The 24,057-nt window shown below is 40.9% G+C and overlaps 3 non-coding genes across 3 annotated transcripts; all 3 read right to left on the reverse strand.

Annotated features, from left to right (window-relative positions):
- Positions 1–18,989: 18,989 nt before the first annotated feature.
- On the reverse strand, positions 18,990–19,061 carry TRNAM-CAU (transfer RNA methionine (anticodon CAU)). The gene has a single exon. It is a non-coding gene; the product is annotated as a tRNA-Met (tRNA).
- Positions 19,062–22,606: 3,545 nt separating this feature from the next.
- Positions 22,607–22,678, reverse strand: TRNAA-GGC (transfer RNA alanine (anticodon GGC)). The gene has a single exon. It is a non-coding gene; the product is annotated as a tRNA-Ala (tRNA).
- Positions 22,679–23,280: 602 nt separating this feature from the next.
- Positions 23,281–23,352, reverse strand: TRNAV-CAC (transfer RNA valine (anticodon CAC)). The gene has a single exon. It is a non-coding gene; the product is annotated as a tRNA-Val (tRNA).
- Between the last annotated feature and the right edge of the window lie 705 nt (positions 23,353–24,057).

Consider the following 24,057-nt stretch of genomic DNA (forward strand, 5'->3'; position numbering starts at 1 on the left):
CGTCACCCAGCCTCGAATGGCCTGTCAGAGAGATTGAACCGCAAAATCCTCCAGTGTCTTCCCACCAACATTAATTTTGACCATGATGAATGGAGTGAGTACCTGTCTGATGTCCAATGTTCATTAGATTCAGCTTATCATAAGTCAATTGGAGACACCCTTCTACGCCTTACACGGTTTTGATAAAGTGTTGCCGTATGACATAATAGCGTCCCCTCCTTCATGTCCAGCGGTCCAGAAATCAGTTGTAGCGGAAAAATATCGCACGACTCAATTGATTCATCAAAGGATCAAGGAAAATCTAGGTGAAGCCACTACAACCTTCACGAACCAGGCTGATAAATCCGCGAAACCATCAAAGGTACGTGGCTCCCGGACTCTTGGTAATGGTGCAGGAATTTAACACTAGAAGTGAGGTTCCTAAACTTGACCCAAAATTTTCTGGTCCCTATAGAGTCTTAGCTCATTTAAAGGGACATAAGTTCGACATCTAAATACAGGTGACATTCGTGAAGAACATGAGGACCACTTGAAAGTTTTACAGTATTCTGAACATGATCATCCCGGTACCACAACAGACAACACTCCTCAAACCCCAAACATTGTCACCCAACCAACTTCTACCACTGTTCAAACTGTCCCCACACCAGAACCGACCACCCTCACAACACCACCACAGACACATCCGTATTCATTAAGACCTCACCTTTAAGAAGTTCCTAAGTTTATCATTTTCCAGGTTCTTCCTTCTCATGTCCTTATGGTGTCTTCCTATATATGACACCATAGCAGTACCAGGCGCCCTTCTCACGACTCCCCGCTGGGTCCACCTCGTGAGGGACACACTCTCAGTTAAGTTGGGCCTGGAGGGTCTACACCACACTTACGATGATTTAGTAAAACTAATGGAGGCCTTACCTCGCTTACGGTCTACCTTACTCAAGTTTTACACCAGTTCGTCCATCAGAAACTCTAGTGTTGCTCCTCCTCCAACTTTGTTAAACCAGTGGACCTGGAAACTGAATAGTACCTGTGTGATTCTGTATGACATAATGCAAGACATTGAATCTCCAGTAAATGCTAATGCCAGGATGAATACGAAAAAGCAAAGGAGAAGCAAGAGAGGTCTGCTTAACTTTGTAGGGTCCCTCCAATCATATTTGTTTGGTATTGCTACTCAGAAAGAATTTAATTCAGTTAGGAATCAGGTTAGATCCTTACAATTTCAACAACTTCTTAACAACAGGTATATTGAGGCTAAAGCTAAGATCTTAAAACAACATTCTAAATATTTGAATGACAATGTTAACTGTTAATAACTTGACACAACATGTAGCACTACTGTCAAAGTCTCTTAATCCCATATATGCTATAGAGACTATTTCCACATATGTTGATAGTTTATATGCCCAGATCACTTATCATGCATATTATTTCACTGGCTTATTGGAAGATGTTGATAATCTGGTAAACCAAGTTGTCACGCCATCATTTTTTCCCTTCTCGGAACTCACACGTATCATTAAACAAGCAATGACGAAATTCGGTTACACCCCAGCTCTCCCTCTGCATCACGTGGCCAGTTATTACTCCTTACTAACGGTAGACGTGATCCTCGAAGCGGTCATTATCCACATACCATTCACTGACTCCAATACTTACAGCCTTGTGAACGTAATACCATTCCCTTTTAATTATACAGAAGAGTTGCAAAAGACTATCGTCCTTGCTGATAACATAAACTCTCTATTATAAAATATTAATTCCTCATTGATTGCACATCTCTCCATGGATGATTTAGCATTGTGCCATAAACCATTGCTTGACAACTTGATTTGCACCTCCTCCCATCCCCACCTCCTCACCCCATACCTTGGTTTTCCATAATTTACAAACAAATTCATGTAAGTACCAACTACTTTTTTGGCGTCAACAAAATGTTCTTCGTTCTTATTCCTTTAAGGATATTGTTGTTAATGAACCTTGGATTGAAAGTATGGACCAGTATCACGTACTGTTTTTCCCAGACCCACAAAATGTTCTTATTCATTGCCCACCTAATCATCCCAAATCTTATTTATTTCTGGGACACATTCAGTTAGGACAACAATGTACTGTTCCAGTTTCAAATTGTTCGGCACTCATGATCATTATTTGGGACAAATTGATAGAACTATCCCGAGTTTAGGACGAATCCCCCAAAACATCAACTTACCAATCATCGATGAAGTAAAGATCCAACATCTTCCATCTATGGTTCAGAACGATCTAGATTCTACAATAGATGTTCTGGCTTTTGAGTCCACGGGGAAAATGAAACACGAAATGTTCCCAAGTGCACTTTCGTGTAATAATCACATCATCAGGGGAGACACAATAGAGAAATATAACAGTCAGTTGATATACATCTAAGAGACGAAGCTTGGACGCCATTTGGTTGCATCTATAAAGTGCCATGTGGAGACAGTGAAAAATTTTGTGATGGTCAGACTGGTAAGGATCTTTCTGTTAGACTTAAGCAACATAAATATAGTATAAGAACGGGACAAGAATCAAATGCCTTGTTTAATCATGTTAAAAACTATGACCATTGTATTGACTGGAGTAACGCTATCTCAGTTATTAACTCTAACTCTGTTACCAAGAAAAATATCATTGAATCTTTTATTATCAAATACACAAAGAATTATAATCTTAATATTAGTGATGGTCTATACAAATTAGATAAGTTTATTGTAGATAAGTTTTGTAAAATGATAAGTTTATGAACGCTCGTTGTATGTTTTGGACAATCACATGTTTACCAAATGGCATCCTAGCTTCGTCTCTTCGATGTATATCAACTGACTGTTATATTTCTCTATTCTGTCTCCCCTGATGATGTGATTATTACACGAAAGTGCACTTGGGAACTTTTCATGTTTCATTTTCCCCGTGGACTCATAGGAATATATATATACATATATATATATATATATATATATATATATATATATATATATATATATATATATATATATATATATATATATATATATATATATATATATATATATATAAATATATATATATATATATATATATATATATATATATATATATATATATATATATATATATATATATATATATATATATATATATATATATATATATATATATATATATATATATATATATATATATATATATATTATCCCTGGGGATAGGGGAGAAAGAATACTTCCCACGTATTCCCTGCGTGTCGTAGAAGGCGACTAAAAGGGGAGGGAGCGGGGGCTGGAAATCCTCCCCTCTTGTTTTTTTTTTTTTTAATTTTCCAAAAGAAGGAACAGAGAAGGGGGCCAGGTGAGGATGTTCCCTCAGAGGCCCAGTCCTCTGTTCTTAACGTTACCTTGCTGATGCGGGAAATGGCGAATAGTTTGAAAAAAAAAAAATATATATATATATATATATATATATATATTTTTTTTTTTTTTTTTTTATACTTTGTCGCTGTCTCCCGCGTTTGCGAGGTAGCGCAAGGAAACAGACGAAAGAAATGGCCCAACCCCCCCCCCCCCTACACATGTACATACACACGTCCACACACGCAAATATACATACCTACACAGCTTTCCATGGTTTACCCCAGACGCTTCACATGCCTTGATTCAATCCACTGACAGCACGTCAACCCCTGTATACCACATGACTCCAATTCACTCTATTCCTTGCCCTCCTTTCACCCTCCTGCATGTTCAGGCCCCGATCACACAAAATCTTTTTCACTCCATCTTTCCACCTCCAATTTGGTCTCCCTCTTCTCCCACCTTGGTCAATCTCTCCTCACTCATTCTCTCCATGTGCCCAAACCATTTCAAAACACCCTCTTCTGCTCTCTCAACCACGCTCTTTTTATTTCCACACATCTCTCTTACCCTTACGTTACTTACTCGATCAAACCACCTCACACCACACATTGTCCTCAAACATCTCATTTCCAGCACATCCATCCTCCTGCGCACATCTCTATCCATAGCCCACGCCTCGCAACCATACAACATTGTTGGAACCACTATTCCCTCAAACATACCCATTTTTGCTTTCCGAGATAATGTTCTCGACTTCCACACATTTTTCAAGGCTCCCAAAATTTTCGCCCCCTCCCCCACCCTATGATCCACTTCCGCTTCCATGGTTCCATCCGCTGACAGATCCACTCCCAGATATCTAAAACACTTCACTTCCTCCAGTTTTTCTCCATTCAAACTCACCTCCCAATTGACTTGACCCTCACCCCTACTGTACCTAATAACCTTGCTCTTATTCACATTTACTCTCAACTTTCTTCTTCCACACACTTTACCAAACTCAGTCACCAGCTTCTGCAGTTTCTCACATGAATCAGCCACCAGCGCTGTATCATCAGCGAACAACAACTGACTCACTTCCCAAGCTCTCTCATCCCCAACAGACTTCATACTTGCCCCTCTTTCCAGGACTCTTGCATTTACCTCCCTTACAACCCCATCCATAAACAAATTAAACAACCATGGAGACATCACACACCCCTGCCGCAAACCTACATTCACTGAGAACCAATCACTTTCCTCTCTTCCTACACGTACACATGCCTTACATCCTCGATAAAAACTTTTCACTGCTTCTAACAACTTGCCTCCCACACCATATATTCTTAATACCTTCCACAGAGCATCTCTATCAACTCTATCATATGCCTTCTCCAGATCCATAAATGCTACATACAAATCCATTTGCTTTTCTAAGTATTTCTCACATACATTCTTCAAAGCAAACACCTGATCCACACATCCTCTACCACTTCTGAAACCGCACTGCTCTTCCCCAATCTGATGCTCTGTACATGCCTTCACCCTCTCAATCAATACCCTCCCATATAATTTACCAGGAATACTCAACAAACTTATACCTCTGTAATTTGAGCACTCACTCTTATCCCCTTTGCCTTTGTACAATATATATATATATATATATATATATATATATATATATATATATGTTTGTGTGTGTGTGTGTGTGTGTGTGTGTGTGCAGATATCAATAAAATGGCAGTGGATTATACGTACAAAAAAGGTGCTTATTAAAGAAAGATAAAATACTGAATAGTGGTGAAAACCTTTGTATCTATTACATTGAGAAAGTAGTAAATCAAATTACATCTAGAGGGCAATAAGTTTTCAAGTAATAATGAAATTTGTTCTTCATCAAAATCAAACAGAAAATAAAAAAAAAAAAATCATAAAAGCCTAATACGTTTGTGTAGCTTATCCAGGCCCATTTTTACTAAGTAATGTTGGGACGGCTCCACCCACTTTAATAACTTGAGTACATAGAATATATTATCGTCGACGTTAAAGAGTTTTCCCTTTTGATGTTATCCTTAAAATGAAGGTTAAGGAAAGTGAGATAGAGCTTAACGTTAAAGTTAGGATAGCTAAGGCATCCTTGATCATATAATCACTAGTCAGGTGTTAATATAAGTTAGGTTAGGTTCAGTATCCTTCATCAGGTCACCATTACCAAGGTGTTGTTATGTTGGGTCAGGCAACCTTAAACCAACTTTCAGTAATATTTACTCATAAAGCTCTAAGTTCTCATAACCCAAAATTTTAGAGTAGATATGGTAGAAACTGATGGAAGCCATTTCTAACATTCTTGCATAACCTGACCTCTCGCCTTCCCAAAACATAGCCATCCCAGCTTTGATATTGTACTGCTTTGGTCGTCAACTAATTTGAAAAGGAAGACATTGAATGGAGTAATTACTGAGGTAATCTCCAAAGATGATTACTGGTCTGAGACACAAATTCAGAGAGCAGATTAAATGACTTAAATCCATTCAGCTTTAGGGAAAAGAAGTTTAAGAGATCCTATACAGGTATATGAAGTTATTGTAATGGCATCCCTTTAAGTTTGATATTTTTACTTCCTGTAACTAGTTCCAACAATTAAAATGAGATTCAACATTGTGATTTAAGTGATTGACTTTAGGATGCATTTGGATCTGTCAAAAATTGTATTTAGCAAATTCTTCAACTTTCAACTGACCCATTCTATATTTTTATTCATTTCATCTCAGTTTTATCACCTTTCTGTTACTGTTTAATATCAGCAGTAGCCCGTCTACGTAGTTGGGGCTCTGAAGCAAAGGAAACATTTTCTAGCCTAGGTTAGGGTAGCATCTAAACCAAACCTAAATGACCTTACCTTAGAAATATGTTCAGACAGCACCTTCTGAAAATATTTCTTAAGGTAAGGTCGTGGGGATTAGTTTAGGTGCTAACTAAACCTTGGCTAGAAAAAGTTTGCTTTAAAGCCACAACTACTTGAAAGGCCTACTTTAAGTGGTGATAATGAAATTCATTTGCTCCAGGGTGCCCCTCCGTCCGTTTGTTTTATGTCCATCTAAAGATGCATACGTTCAATTTTTGATGTAGATTGATTTCCTATCTTAGTTTCGTCTACGGAATTCTACATCTTCAGTTCAGCACAACATTGTGGTAATGAAGGGAAAGTCACCACATTCATAAGCCGAGTGCACGTAGCTTATCCCACCTCGTTAGAGAGAAAACTTACCTGTATTTGAATTAATGAACGGGAACAGAGAAGACAAAATTTTATTACACATTTATTATACAACTATATAATTTATATTATATACATTACCACATTTCCTGCACTTTCCATCACAAATTTACTGAGGTCATAACCTTGTAGTTACCATTACCTTACAACCTTAATGATGGTGGTCTACAACACCTCTAGATTGATGGAGAAAACGAAAAGTTTCGTTTTACTATTAAGACCACAGAAATGCGGTAATTCCACTTCACTACCACTAACTACTAGTTATTCTACTTGTTGATTTTCACGGCTAAGATTTTCATCCTCTGAGCGAAGCCATACAATAATCGTCCTTATCTACTCTGAGCATTGGATAGCCTCCTGATGATCAAGATTGCTGTTTTGGTTGTCCGTTTCCCTTGTTACTGCTGCGCCTCACTGCACACCTTACATGAGTGCCTTCCACAGTATTAGGGACAGCTGCTGGGCCTCACTGTAGCTACTTCTGGGACGGTTGCCAATCTTCCTCGTATTCCCTCATGACCACAGCGCCAAACCGACTCCCGCCATCAGGCCGAAACGCACAAACATTTCTGACAAAATTGAGACAACCGCTTTCGCGTCAGTTTTGACACCAAGTGAATTTATACGACAATTACGTTCAAGATGCTTGGTTTTTCGTTCATGGATTGAACAGAATCAACCAACGATGGTTGCTACTGCCCAATCCATGAAGTCCCCCCCACCACGGAAAGGTAACCAAGCTTCGGGGGGGATGGGTGTTTACCCTGACGCCAACGGAGAAACTCAATACAATATCTTTATTATAACTTTCCTTAATCTTGAAAAATGAATCAATCAGAGGGAAGAATAGCCCCAGCCATATGAAGATTGGCTAACCGACTCCTTGCACATTGCGTAGAAAGTGATTTCTTTGAGGGTTGCTTTATGGAAGGCACGGTAGCGTCATAAGAGTTTCATTTTTTCTTTGAAGAAGAAGGAAATTATCCCCGTGAATTTATGTATTTCTTTTTGGGCGGGATAATGTTCCCATTTTTTTTCTTTCTTTCTTTTTCAACGTCCCTACGTAGATATTATGTGTCATCCACTACTGGGAGAAAGCCAGACTTCCGCCAGATTAACGTTATCCTTGGCGAGGCGAAACTAAAGTTGTCTTGGTGTTGGTTCCTCAGTGATAACCCAAACACAAACACAAACACACCTCCAGTGTCCACTCTAGGGCCTTGTTCTCCTGCAGCACCAGCAGGAAGAAAGAACTCAGGTTCCTCACCAACTGAATCTTTTGGCACGGGGAGCGTGTGTCATCTCGACACGCCTTTTAACGCCCGTGCGAGGTGCGGAGTGCAGTCGGTCTGTAACGTAGGGCATGTCATGTGTTATTGGTCCCAGTCGGTCTAGAACGCTGGGCCTGACATGTGTTGGGGGACCAAGTCGGTCTTGAATGGTGGGCCTGACGTGTGTTGGGGGACCAAGTCGGTCTTGAATGGTGGGCCTGACATGTCTTGAGACCTGCCATGTCTCCCTGAAGGTGGGCCTGACAAGTGGGGTGGGCTGCATTTCCTCATGGATGGTGGGTCTGGTAGGGAGTGTGGGCTGCAGTGCCACTTGAGTGGGCGAGGTCACTTGGTCAGCAGCATCAGTGGGACGGTGAGGTTTCACTTTTGCACAGCGACCGTTGACGGAGATTGGTGTCACGTCGGCAAGAAGTGCCTTCTTGTAGGAGGCATAGCAGGAGTACTGGATGACGGCAATCCCGCGGTGGTTCTCGTAGGTCGTGTAGGACTGCATGTCGAAGCGAACGATGTCGCCGAACTGCTTGAAGAATTCCCAGACGTTCGTCCTTGAGATTTTGTATGGAACGTTGACGACCCTGATGCTATACCGCTGCAGGACGGTTTTGAGAACCCCTTGCAACTGCTCGTTGGTGGGCACGATGACATGTATGTCGTCATCATCGCAGCCCAACTCATCTATATGTGGGAATCGGGTCTCGTGTGGTGGACGGTCCAGCAAATCACCCTCATCGTGGAAAGGCAGGTAGGCCTGGTCAAGGAGGGCGACCCAGAGCACCTGCTGCTGCTCGACCACCTCCACAACTGAGCTTTTTGCAAAATCTTCCATGTTGAAGATACTATGATTACGTTGTGAACTTTACGAAGTAATCTCGGTTATCCTTGTACGTCCACAAATATAGTGAGTCATTGATATGGAAAAATATAGTAAGGTTCCCCCATGCTCTAACATCCCACATAGAAACAAAAGCATAGTCGACTTTGGCGATTTTAAATGTAGAGACCATCTAAAATATTGTAGGTGGGTTAATGGTTGTTACATGGTGACCAAGGGTACAGGTGGATGGGACAGACATGATATAGTTAAGATCGATAGATGGGACAGACAGGGTATAGTGAATATCCGTAGATGGGACAGACTGAGTACAGTGAAGATTGATAGATGGGACAGACAGGGTATAGTGAATATCCATAGATGGGAGAGACAGGGTGTAGTGAAATTGCTTAGATGGGACTAACAGGGTACAGTGAAGATTTGTAGATGGGACAGACAGGGTATAGTGAAGACCCATAGATGGGACAGACTGAGTATAGTGAAGATCGGTAGATTCGATAGACAGGGTACAGAGAAGATTGATTGATGGAAGAGACATGGTATAGTAAAGATAGGTAGATGGGACAGACAGGGTATAGTGTTGATCGATAGATGGGACAGACAGGGTATGGTCGAGATAGGTAGATGGGAGAGCCTGGGTATAGTAAATATCGATAGATGGGACAGGGTATAGTGAAGTTTGGTAGATGGGACAGACTGGGTATAGTGAAGATCGGTAGATGGAACAGAGATGGTATAGTGAAGTTCGGTAGATGGGACAGACTGGGTACAGTGAAGATCGGTAGATGGGACAGGGTATAGTGAAGATTGATAAATGAGACAATGGGTATAGTGATCGATAGATGGGAGAGACTGAGTATATTGATCGATAGATGGGACAGACTGGGTATAGTGATCATGGATCCTTTAATACTTATGTATGAGGAATATAAACTCACTCTCCAGTATTTAGTCTCGATTCCCAGAAACCTTTGAAAGGTAAACACTTACTCTGCTACCCGCCTGGCTCTGTGTTGTTGTGCAAGATAAACGTAAAGTCTATCATTACCTATAGCTATACCGCAGTCATTATGGCAACACTGCTAACATAACCGGCCGATTCCACTTCCCCCAGGCTGGCTAGGTGACAGGGACACGTCATTGGTTGATGCTATTGTTGCCGACAAATTATTACGTTAGTATTTAAACTGATATCGTTTTAGCCTTTTAACTGTGCGTACACAGTATTATTTTTCTGGGCTTAACATCTGTATCATGATGATTATCTAATATAACAAGTAGAAGACAATATCATAAAAATAAATATCCACAGTGAAATAAAATTGTCACCTAATATGGCAGCTCGAGGTTGCAGCTTCAAGCCCGCCGGGGAGGAAGTGGATCCGCTGGGTCTAAGCTATCACGAGTCGCCAGCGTTGCCAAAATGAGTGCGGGCGGCGGTATATTAGCACGTAAAACTAAAGATATTCAAGTTTAAGTTGCCAAGTTTCTCTATTATCGATCTATTCCCAAATAACTACTTCATTATGCAACACTCACAAGGAAAGGGATGCCAGGTCCCGTGTCCAAGTAGCGGCTACTATCGAGTGTAACAATATAATCCGTGAAATAGGTAGACTTGAAACAACCCAAAATTGTGTTAACAACCCAAGATTAGTGTTAACTACCAACCAAGTGCGGGAGTTATGACTGAATGTGATTAAACCCTTCAAAAATGATGCCATGGATAATAATTCACTGGTAAGTCAGCAGCCGTCACCTCCACCCTCACCAGAACAGCTATGTCACCACACCGAGGCACCTGGGTTCACTCACTATGAGTCACAAGATCGAGATTTACAACAGTTCCGATACCATCATGATTCACAACAGTTCCGATACCATCATGATTCACAACGGTTCCGATACCATCATGATTCACAACGGTTCCGATACCATCATGATTCACAACGGTTCCGATACCATCATGATTCACAACGGTTCCGATACCATCATGATTCACAACGGTTCCGATACCATCATGATTCACAACGGTTCCGATACCATCATGATTCACAACAGTTCCAATACCATCATGATTCACAACGGTTCCGATACCATCATGATTCACAACGGTTCCGATACCATCATGATTCACAACGGTTCCGATACCATCATGATTCACAACGGTTCCGATACCATCATGATTCACAACGGTTCCGATACCATCATGATTCACAACGGTTCCGATACCATCATGATTCACAACGGTTCCGATACCATCATGATTCACAACGGTTCCGATACCATCATGATTCACAACGGTTCCGATACCATCATGATTCACAACAGTTCCAATACCATCATGATTCACAACGGTTCCGATACCATCATGATTCACAACGGTTCCGATACCATCATGATTCACAACGGTTCCGATACCATCATGATTCACAACGGTTCCGATACCATCATGATTCACAACGGTTCCGATACCATCATGATTCACAACAGTTCCAATACCATCATGATTCACAACGGTTCCGATACCATCATGATTCACAACGGTTCCGATACCATCATGATTCACAACGGTTCCGATACCATCATGATTCACAACGGTTCCGATACCATCATGATTCACAACGGTTCCGATACCATCATGATTCACAACAGTTCCAATACCATCATGATTCACAACGGTTCCGATACCATCATGATTCACAACGGTTCCGATACCATCATGATTCACAACGGTTCCGATACCATCATGATTCACAACGGTTCCAATACCATCATGATTCACAACGGTTCCGATACCATCATGATTCGAATACGAGAGGCGTGAGCTCGCCAGCGGATCTTCATCATTTTAGTCAGAGACTGTACAACATACAGGTGGCTCCGTCACTGTAGACGTCAGTCACCATACATTACTGGTTGTCTGGTACAACATACAGGTGGCTCCGTCACTGTAGACGTCAGTCACCATACATCACTGGTTGTCTGGTACAACATACAGGTGGCACCGTCACTGTAGACGTCAGTCACCATACATTACTGGTTGTCTGGTACAACATACAGGTGGCTCCGTCACTGTAGACGTCAGTCACCATACATTACTGGTTGTCTGGTACAACATACAGGTGGCACCGTCACTGTAGACGTCAGTCACCACACATTACTGGTTGTCTGGTACAACATACAGGTGGCTCCGTCACTGTAGACGTCAGTCACCATACATTACTGGTTGTCTGGTACAACATACAGGTGGCACCGTCACTGTAGACGTCAGTCACCATACATTACTGGTTGTCTGGTACAACATACAGGTGGCACCGTCACTGTAGACGTCAGTCACCATACATTACTGGTTGTCTGGTACAACATACAGGTGGCTCCGTCACTGTAGACGTCAGTCACCATACATTACTGGTTGTCTGGTACAACATACAGGTGGCTCCGTCACTGTAGACGTCAGTCACCATACATTACTGGTTGTCTGGTACAACATACAGGTGGCTCCGTCACTGTAGACGTCAGTCACCATACATTACTGGTTGTCTGGTACAACATACAGGTGGCTCCGTCACTGTAGACGTCAGTGACCATACATTACTGGTTGTCTGGTACAACATACAGGTGGCTCGGTCACTGTAGACGTCAGTGACCATACATTACTGGTTGTCTGGTACAACATACAGGTGGCTCCGTCACTGTAGACGTCAGTCACCATACATTACTGGTTGTCTGGTACAACATACAGGTGGCACCGTCACTGTAGACGTCAGTCACCATACATTACTGGTTGTCTGGTACAACATACAGGTGGCTCCGTCACTGTAGACGTCAGTCACCATACATTACTGGTTCTCTGGTACAACATACAGGTGGCTCGGTCACTGTAGACGTCAGTCACCATACATTACTGGTTGTCTGGTACAACATACAGGTGGCTCCGTCACTGTAGACGTCAGTCATCATACATTACTGGTTGTCTGGTACAACATACAGGTGGCTCCGTCACTGTAAACACTGTAGATTCTTTAGGTTTAACCATAAACATTAACTAAAGCAATATGGCAACATGAACAAATTTTATGACTGAAATATCAGAGACGATCGAAATTAAGAGTGAATGAGAGCGATGTAAATAGAGTTTAAAAGGACAAAGTATGATTGGCAGCCAGGGCATAAGAGGCCGCCCAGCTAAATTTAAAAGTTCGCGTTTAGTGGCAGAGTTAAATCAATTTTACAAACTTCCATTGTTCTGGTGGAATTTAAAGGTTCTGTTTACCTCTAGAGACAGAATTTAAAGGTTCATCTTTAAAGTGCAGAACTCAAAGAATATCGGTAAAATAATTTACTTTAAAATTTTTCAGTTATGTGAAGCATTTCATACAACAACTGCAATTTGACGGTGTTTAAAAGTTCGCTGTTACTTGGCAGAATTAAACTGTTTAATTGACGAGGTTAAAAGTTCGAGTTGTAATGACGATTTGCACAAGTTTTTGTTTAACTGACGTATTTTCAATGTTTGTGTTTATATGACGTATCTAAAAGGACTTTGTTGACATAATGCAGCTGGAAGGTTTACGTTCAAATGATGATGTTTATATGTTCGTTAATGAATGAGGGAGTTAAATGGATGAATATTAAGTTCGCGTTTCATGGAGTCGTTTTGCAACAATTTGTTAAAATGTCAGAGTTTAAATGTTCATATTTACAATGTTGACCAGATGGCGGTAGTGTGTAGACACAGCCATACCAGGTCGTATTTATCATCATTAAAGTCACCTTCCTTACTTACTTATGGCGGCGATGAAATTCACTGGTTCTTGATTCTGCACCAATTAACCTATCAGATAATGGTACAATGTTTGCCTGGTGTTGCATATATCACGTCTGTTGTTGAAACACAAGAATGCCAGGTGACTTTGGGAGTGGATGATAATGTAAAGATCAATATAAATGTGGGAAATCTTGAACCGCCATCACCAGACACAACACATGTTTGGATCTGGCGGGGGGAGGGACTTGCCTGTGACGTCACGATGCCCCGCCTCCAGCCTGGCGCCGCTCTGTGTGTGTGTGTGTGTGTGTAACGCCAGCGACCTATAAGTAAGGTCATTAGACCTGCAAGCCTGTTTGATTCTTGACTGTGTAAAGTCCCTACATAATAATGACATCAAGATTTTTAAGTGCTACCTCGTCCTGGGGGAAAAGAAAGAAAAATGATTGGAAGACAAGTTGGTAAGTGTTATTGTGTGGAGGTGGCAGTAAAGACCAGCCAGTGGGCACAACATGCAGTGGTGCAGCTGCCAGAACCACTGCGAACAAGAAAGGATACATTAGAGATAGTCCTTCACCATAACATAGAACATATATATGAAATATAACATAATGACTCGTCAGCTGGACACCATAACGGAACCAACCCTAGGCCAAAACCACCCTCGATCCTGGCCAGCAGCATAATGATCAAATTGCTTCTCCCACCACACAACCACCAGCCCAGAGCATGAGTAGCCACACCACCTCCGGCACAAAGTCCAACCAACGAACCACCTTATATCATCTTGATTATTTCCGCTTCCTTGAGAAAGATAAACACTTGGTTAATTATGTTGTTATCATCACCAAGTAGATTGTAGATGGTCAAGTTGATGTTTTTGTTTTTCAAATAATTGATCAGCATCTTCCTGTTGTTACGATGTTTCGTACACTGTGTGAGGAGATGGTCTATTTGCAGATTGGATTGGCAGGTTTCGCATCTTGCTGGAAAGTTTGGTTTATATATGGTTGTAGGTGGGTGTTGTGTGTGATGTATGGTTGTAGGTGGGTGTTGTGTATAATGTATGTCTGTAGGTGGGTGTTGTGTGTGATGTATGGTTGTAGGTGGGTGTTGTGTGTGATGTATGGTTGTAGGTGGGTGTTGTGTGTGATGTATGGTTGTAGGTGGGTGTTGTGTGTGATGTATGGTTGTAGGTGGGTGTTGTGTGTGATGTATGGTTGTAGGTGGGTGTTGTGTGTGATATATGGTTGTAGGTGGGTGTTGTGTGTGATGTATGGTTGTAGGTGGGTGTTGTGTGTGATGTATGGTTGTAGGTGGGTGTTGTGTGTGATGTATGGTTGTAGGTGGGTGTTGTGTGTGATATATGGTTGTAGGTGGGTGTTGTGTGTGATGTATGGTTGTAGGTGGGTGTTGTGTGTGATGTATGGTTGTAGGTGGGTGTTGTGTGTGATGTATGGTTGTAGTTGGGTGTTGTGTGTGATGTATGGTTGTAGGTGGGTGTTGTGTGTGATGTATGGTTGTAGGTGGGTGTTGTGTGTGATGTATGGTTGTAGGTGGGTGTTGTGTGTGATGTATGGTTGTAGGTGGGTGTTGTGTGTGATGTATGGTTGTAGGTGGGTGTTGTGTGTGATGTATGGTTGTAGGTGGGTGTTGTGTGTGATGTATGGTTGTGGGTGGGTGTTGTGTGTGATGTATGGTTGTAGGTGGGTGTTGTGTGTGATGTATGGTTGTAGGTGGGTGTTGTATGTGATGTATGGTTGTAGGTGGGTGTTGTGTGTGATGTATGGTTGTAGGTGGGTGTTGTGTGTGATGTATGGTTGTAGGTGGGTGTTGTGTGTGATGTATGGTTGTAGGTGGGTGTTTTGTGTAATGTATGGTTGTATGTGGGTGTTGTGTTTGATGTATGGTTGTAGGTGGGTGTTATGTGTGATGCATGGTTGTAGGTGGGTGTTGTGTGTAATGTATGGCTGTAGGTGGGTGTTGTGTGTGATGTATGGTTGTAGGTGGTTGTTGTAGGTACAGTTGTGATGTAGACGGGCCAGAACGACTTCCTCTCTTCTGTTCTTCGTGCATCACCAGGTCGTCCAGTCTGCTACTTGTGGTTTATATTTGCTGGGTATTGTCAGGCTGGTCCACTGACTTTGCCGCACAAGAAATATTGAATTCTTTCCTAAGATAAGGCGGGAGCCCAGCTCCCGAGGGATCGGAACCACCTCCTCGAGTTCTGATGTTGACTTAGCCAACCGGTCTGCCTGCTCATTGCCGTATATATTGCAATGACCAGCCAGGCACCCAGATCAAGATGATATCTTTATTACATGTATCAACTTTAGTAATATCCTTGCCATGAATTTCATTTGACTCTGTGTGGCCAGAGTTAATTGCCTTAAGGGCTGACAGTGAATCAGAAAAGATCATTGCTTTGTCATGATTTGAATTGATTATGTAATCTATGGCTCGATCAATAGCAAATAATTCCGCGGCCAAAATAGATGTTTAGTCTGGCACACTCCACCGACCATACACTTGCACCAAGGCATTCGTTCATCTTGGAGCCGTCAGTGTAGAAGTGATAATATGACACATGTTTGACGATGATCTCACGAAAACGCTGGTGTACCTCGCACTCTGGCAAGTCAGCCTTATTGGCTGGAAGCTAACTTGTCATAATTTTGGTTCTTTTAACCTGCCATGGAGGTAATTTCCTCTTGACCAGCGAGTCCACTTCATTCACTTTGATGCCCGAGTTCTCACCGACGAGGTGTATTCTGACGGCCAGGGGCCTGACGCCTCTCTCGACAAGCTGTGAACATTCCTTTATGAGGCGACAGGTGGGAGTATTGTTTCTTCTGGCCATCAGAATATCACTTTTCCAGGGTAAAATGTCGCGTCTTAGCTGGAGAGGAGGAGTTACATTTGCTTCAACTTCCATTCGTGGAACTCCTGTGCATGATTGAGCTCCAAGACACATTCGCAAACATTTATTCTGTAACATATCCAACCTCCTCAGGGTATACTCGCCTGCCGAAACATACAGCTGAGAGCCAGAGTCTAATTTAGATGTAACCAAGGACTTATATGCCATTAATATAGATTTTCTGTCAGCTCCCCAGAAGGAACCCGAGAGATATTTGAGGATATTTAACCTTTTATTACAATTTACCACTAAGTAGTCAATATGACTTTTCCGGTTCAATCTTTTATCAAAATACAGTCCAAGAAATTTAGTATTATTGCGAAAAGGGATCGCGTTGGTATGTAATGTTAACTGCAAATTCAGGATAATATTTTACCGGAAAAAACAACCGCAATACTTTTGTTGAGTGAGAAGCTAGATCCCCGTTGTAGCGGCCAACGATGAACGGATCAAGCGTAGCTTGAACCCGCTCAGCCGAAAATTGTGCATTAGGCGAGGAATGCCACAATGCAATAATCATCAGCATAAATTGAGTATTTAAGATTTCACGGGACGGAAGCTGGAGTCAGAATATCATTAATCATTATTGGGCATCAGAGGAGGTTTGAACTTTAGGTTCTGTTCGAGGAGAAGGTGAGAGTTTTTCGGTGGCGATGGTCTTTGTGACGGAAGGAGTCTGCGTGGTAACTGTACACATAACAGGCTTGTGTTTCAATGCCGAAGCATAGGATTCATTGGGGTTGGGAGTCTCACAAGACTCCTTAACCCTCTTCCTAGCCTCGCCATACGAAATGTTTTTACGTGTCTTCACCTCACACACTTCCTTCTCGAACTTGAACCGTGGACATTCCCGGTCCCAGTTTGGATGGTTGCCTGAAGCAACGCAAACGGTTCGGGATGTAAGGTCTTACTTGGCAACGTAAGTAACCAACGAAGATCTCATCCGGGAGATTTGATTATCCAAATGTCAAATTTATCAACTGGGCCACATCAACGTCTGCCAGTTCCTTCACAATTTCGTCCTCCGACATGTCCATGAGTTCCAGACAGTAGATAATTCCCCTGCACGAGTTTATGGATACTGGAATTGTGACCACGACCTTGTAAATATGGAAGTGGGTCACCTTGAGCAAATCGGCTACCTGATCGCCGACTTGACCTTGACCAGATCACCACTTGCCAGTTTCCTGACCATGTCAACGGGCCCTGACCAGCCATCAATGACCTTCCTGATCAAGAAGGGATTGAGGGAGGCCAGGGTCGTTGAACCGGTCTCATGTATGTTAACAAATTTAACGTTTCTAGCTTTGATGTTGGGTCGTTCATTACCACTTCCCAGTACGGGGGCAGTGGATGGTTTCCCGTTATCCATCCTAACAGGGACCTCGTCCCAAACTAGGTGGTGAGCCACCCCAGACAGTGGGGAAAAAAGAACTACCTTACCCCCACAAAAAAGATGAGGCAGTTGGTCGAGCAGTAAGGTTTTCAGAGTTGGTCCGGACACACAAAGGCCAGGCTGAGTTCTCCTGCGGTCAGTGAAAGTTTAATCCTGCACAACCAACCTTATGAATACAAGTTGGACGCAACAGATATCAAGCCTTATAAACCAAGCCAGGGTAAGCACTGGCACGGGAGGAAGAGCTACAACCTGGCTACAAGACGCAGCAGCGGTCACCACCGTGGCAGCAACGTGACTGTGATGATGATTGTCAAGTTCTTATCCTGATATTATATATATACCATTACTGATGACCTTGAGACTCCTCTTACATGTTCAATATATATTCATACAGTTACATTATCATTCTTTTAGTATCATTTTGTGTTTAGAAAATATCTATAAGTCATTATAACTGTGTTATTTCAAATGTTCAGCAACATAATAAAGTTATATTTACATTACAAAGACAGACAACAGAAGGCCTGATTGGCCCACGACTGGGTTGTGTGAAAAACAAAAATAATAGCTTGACAAGAAAAATTTCATTCTGCACATTAGCCTTCTAGTGTCCCCGTTATCGCTGTCGTTTATTCGTTAATTTCTGGCGTTTTTCTCAAAGTATACCTGACTTTATAAGATAATTTTCTAAACGACTTTTGAAAGTATTTATGGTTTTAGCATTCACTACGTCTGACGGTAACTTATTCCAGTGATAAACCACACCTATAGGAAAAGAAACTTTATCCCACGTCCGTACTACATCATTTAGCTTTGAGTTTTATTCCATTTGTCCTGGTAACCACATTTTCTTGTATTTCGAAAAGATGCTCGACGTTCACTTTATCGAACTTATTCAGAATTTTGAACACTTGGATTAAGTCGCTGCGAAGTCAACGTGTCTTAAAGGAGAAGAGATCCAATCATTATAGCCTCTCTTCGTATACCAGATTTCTAAAGGATGAATTCCAGATAACTTCAACTTGCCTGTCGGCTGAGAGAGAGAGAGAGAGAGAGAGAGAGAGAGAGAGAGAGAGAGAGAGAGAGAGAGAGAGAGAGAGAGAGAGAGAGAGAGAGAAACATATCTACGAGTATTTACGATCACAAAAAAATACTGAAAACAAAGGCCCCGCCGGGAATCGAACCCGGACCAACTGTTTATGAGGCAGATGTGCTAACCACTACACCACGGAGCCACTTGTCAGTGGCGGAAAAATCTCTTATATATTAACAAACGTGACTGAGGACTTAAAGAATCTGGTACAAACATAATGGTTATTGTGATAAATGATTTGTTTATGATAGATATGTATTATATTGTATTATAATGGTTGTTCATAGCCAAGATCTTTAAGCATGAATCCTTGAGATTATATAAGAAATAATAAAAACGTGTTAGAAACATCAAAACTTGTGTTTATAAAGAACAGAATGCATTATCATGCGTGTATCTAAGTGAAAATGTAATACAAGGAGCTAGTTTAAGGCAGGAGTGTTTCATCTTTTAACAAAATATTTACATCTACGTCCCTATTCTTTCATCATCATTTCTTATGTTTACTATCAAGAAATGCCTCTTATCTTACATGAAAATTCTGTATAGGTATTTGATCAATATTCTCCAACGACTCGTGGTATAACTCTTCGTTAGTGAAGTTTATTTTGTGTAATGGATCATACATTACAAAATGTGTCTATCCACACAAGTGTTACACGTCCCAGGTAAAGATATATTCTAGAGATAGTGTATATCTAACATATATATGTGTTTTATAAATATTTATAAAAAGTTTTCCTGAGGGACAATACCTAAGACTTTCGTATTAAAGTTGATCAGTTGTAAGTGATCAAGCATTACAAAGGTGTGTCCATTGCCACAGGTGCTACTGATCCCGGGTCAAGGTATTTCACCATCTTTGTATCTTTAACCTTTCTAGTTATACATGTTTCATCCCTGATTCCATCCTCACAATCGATGACCAATCAACTACCGCGGAGGCGTAGCACAGAAATCATTGGGCCGCAGAGGACCAATCATAAATCGCAAGCAGCAGCGGTCCACCAATAGGGAGTCGACACACAGTAGCGCTGCCCAAGTGGCTACCGGGGACACAATATGGAGGATTGGCCACGCCCGGACACTGGCTCATCTGGGTCTATACCTTGCTCTTCATAATCCTAAACACAATATCTTTTCATCGTAGGGAATTAACGGAGTTACGATCTGCCTTTATTTCCGATCGTTTGAAGATAGTAAGAGGGTCGAGAGTGTGATGAGTAGGGACACAAAAATAGTCCTTCTTAGGAGGAGGGTAACAGGTCCTGAGTCTCAGCCCAGGTGATGGTGTGAACAGTATTATCATTATTACCACACATCACCAGCACACCTTTGATGACACTCCTACACCTTCGTATTATTATTACCACACATCACCAGCACACCTTTGATGACACTCCTACACCTTCGTATTATTATTACCACACATCACCAGCACACCTTTGATGGCGCTCCTACACCTTCGTATTATTATTACCACACATCACCAGCACACCTTTGATGGCACTCCTACACCTTCGTATTATTATTACCACACATCACCAGCACACCTTTGATGGCACTCCTACACCTTCGTATTATTATTACCACACATCACCAGCACACCTTTGATGACGCTCCTACACCTTCGTATTATTATTACCACACATCACCAGCACACCTTTGATGACACTCCTACACCTTCGTATTATTATTACCACACATCACCAGCACACCTTTGATGGCGCTCCTACACCTTCGTATTATTATTACCACACATCACCAGCACACCTTTGATGGCACTCCTACACCTTCGTATTATTATTACCACACATCACCAGCACACCTTTGATGACACTCCTACACCTTCGTGGCTGCTGCACTCCACACAGGAGCAGGGGATGATGGCACATATCTATGAAGCAAAAAGGTTTTCGATGAGACTGTGCTATTTCTTCCCTTCCCTGGTCGATGATACAGCCTTTCCCCAAGGTTACTTGTCATTCCTGGTGTAACGACGTACGGGTTGAGCCCGGTAACACCTTCTGAATGTGACAGAGTGGAGTGACCAGGAAGAAAAGCGTGTTCTGCACCTCAACTGACTGATTATATGATAAGAATAAAGAGAATTACACACATAAATGTCACTTGCAACGATCAAGCCAGAGATGAAGCATAGATAACTAGAAGGGTTAAGGAAACAAAAATTGTAAAATACCTTTACCCGGGATCAGTAGCACCTGTGGCAATGGACACACCTTTGTAATGCTTGATCACTTACAACTGATCAACTTTAATACAAAAGTCTTAGGTATTGTCCCTCAGGAAAACTTTTTATAAATATTTATAAAACACATATATATGTTAGATATACACTATCTCTAGAATATATCTTTACCTGGGACGTGTAACACTTGTGTGGATAGGCACAACTTTGTAATGCATGATCCATTGCACTAAATTATATCTTCACTATACCCTCTTCTTCACCACACAGTTACTTCTACTATACCATCATCATTGTACTCTCTAATGTTCACTAAAAATAATTTTTATCTTCACTACATAATCATTTCATATAAACTTTACTCTTTTATAACCCTTATCTCTACTACATTCGTATCTTCACTACATTCGTATCTTCACTACAACCTATCTTGACAATATCCTTATCATCACTATACTCTTCTTCACTACACTCTCATCTTAACATCATCCTTCTGTTTACCGAACTTAGTTCAAAGTCTGACTTGAACGTAGCTTTGGAAAGTTTGTGTTCCTCATTGTGTTACTCCCTTATCATCATTGTAAAGGCAATTGTCACTACTCCCTAACTAAACCCTCATCTTCACTACAGTCTCATCATTATCATTACTTCTTCTATATCATTACAACTTATTATCATTACAACTTCATTATCATTACAACTTATATATTTATCTTCACTACAGAATAATTTTCATTGCACCTTAATCTTCATTACTCCTTGTTTCAGCTACATCCATATCTTCCATTCATTCTTATATCTTATATTAATTACATCTTTACAATATCTTTATGTCTTCTCTGTTCCGTCTTTAGAAAAATTGAAAATGAGAGTAAAGGATTTCCGGCCTTCTGCTCCCTACCCTTTTATTCGCCTTGTACGACACGCAGGGAATACGTGGCAAGTATACTTTCTTCCCTATCCCCAGGGATAACAGCATCTGGTGTTCCCAGACGGTCACCCATCCAAGTACTGACCAGACCCAACGTTGCTTAACTTGACTGATCGAACGATATATATATATATATATATATATATATATATATATATATATATATATATATATATATATATATATATATATATATATATATATATATATATATATATATATATCCCTGGGGATAGGGGATTAAGAATACTTCCCACGTATTCCCTGCGTGTCGTAGAAGGCGACTAAAAGGGGAGGGAGCGGGGGGCTGGAAATCCTCCCCTCTCGTTTTTTTTTTTTTTTTTTTTTTTTTTTTTCCCAAAAGAAGGAACAGAGAATTGGGCCAGGTGAGGGTATTCCCTCAAAGGCCCAGTCCTCTGTTCTTAACGCTACCTCGCTAATGCGGGAAATGGCGAATAGTTTGAAAGAAAGATATATATATATATATATATATATATATATATACACACACACAAGACTGAAAACAATGAATTTCCCAAATAAAAAATGGAGGCGCCGGGGTTTGAACCCGGGTCCTCTCGCATGCCAAGCGAGTGCTCTACCACTGAGCTACGCCCCCAGGAACATATTTTGTGACATAGTATTATATGAAGTACTGAGATTACCACGGCAAAATAGTGTTTGACCGACCGTTGCCGACTTGCCGGCAAAATAATCACAGGGTAAAGCTCCATGTTGCTGTCGTGTTTTCCTCTCAATTTTCCACAAAGAAATGAGTTTTACTTTTTTATTTTCTTTGCAATAGACTGGAACTAAGCAATAGACTGGAACTAAGCAATAGACTGGAACTAAGCAATGGACTGGAACTAAGCAATAGACTGGAACTAAGCAATAGACTGGAACTAAGCAATAGACTGGAACTAAGCTGACCTGGTATGAGGTCAGAGCCCTCATTATCATCCCTGCTAACTACCGGAAGCAGATTAAGTCGTTCCACAACCGATGTCCGGCCCATGTTAACTCTGATGTGCCCAGCAGTTGGAGGAGGATCGCCAGAAGCTTCTGGAAGATTTCAAGGACGTCTTGGTGGACCTGACCCTTTCAGATAAGGTCGAAAACCTCAATTTATTGTGAAGATCTTCGCTATAACGTTGGACGAACATACTGAATGTTGCACACATGTGATGCGGACAAAATGAAACAAGAAAAAGACAAAAATTATGTCTGGTGTGGGTCTCGAACCCACGACCTTGAGTGTGTGAGACTCACGCTCTACCACTGAGCTAACCAGACAAGAGAAAAATACGTCTGTTTCTTCAATTTGAATTAATGAAAATCTTTGCGAGGCAGCGTTAAGAAAAGAGAGATGTCTTTGACGAAATTTACTTGTTTGGCTTATTCTTCTGTTCTTCATTATCGAAAGTAAACATATTGAAAGATATATATATATATATATATATATATATATATATATATATATATATATATATATATATATATATATTTATATATATATATATATATATATATATATATATATATATATATATATATATATATATATATATATATATATATATATATATACTGGAAAGGATCACAATTTTGTGCGTGATCAAGTATATTCCCATGAGTCCACGGGGAAAATGAAACAAGATAAGTATGAATGAATGAAAGTGTAATAAAGTCATGATGAATGAATGAAAGTGTAATAAAGTCATGATGAATGAATGAAAGTGTAATAAAGTCATGATGAATGAATGAAAGTGTAATAAAGTCATGATGAATGAATGAAAGTGTAATAAAGTCATGATGAATGAATGAAAGTGTAATAAAGTCATGATGAATGAATGAAAGTGTAATAAAGTCATGATGAATGAATGAAAGTGTAATAAAGTCATGATGAATGAATGAAAGTGTAATAAAGTCATGATGAATGAATGAAAGTGTAATAAAGTCATGATGAATGAATGAAAGTGTAATAAAGTCATGATGAAT

The sequence above is a fragment of the Panulirus ornatus genome, chromosome 58, assembly GCF_036320965.1.
Source record: "Panulirus ornatus isolate Po-2019 chromosome 58, ASM3632096v1, whole genome shotgun sequence".
NCBI classification, from domain to species: Eukaryota; Metazoa; Arthropoda; class Malacostraca; order Decapoda; family Palinuridae; genus Panulirus; species Panulirus ornatus.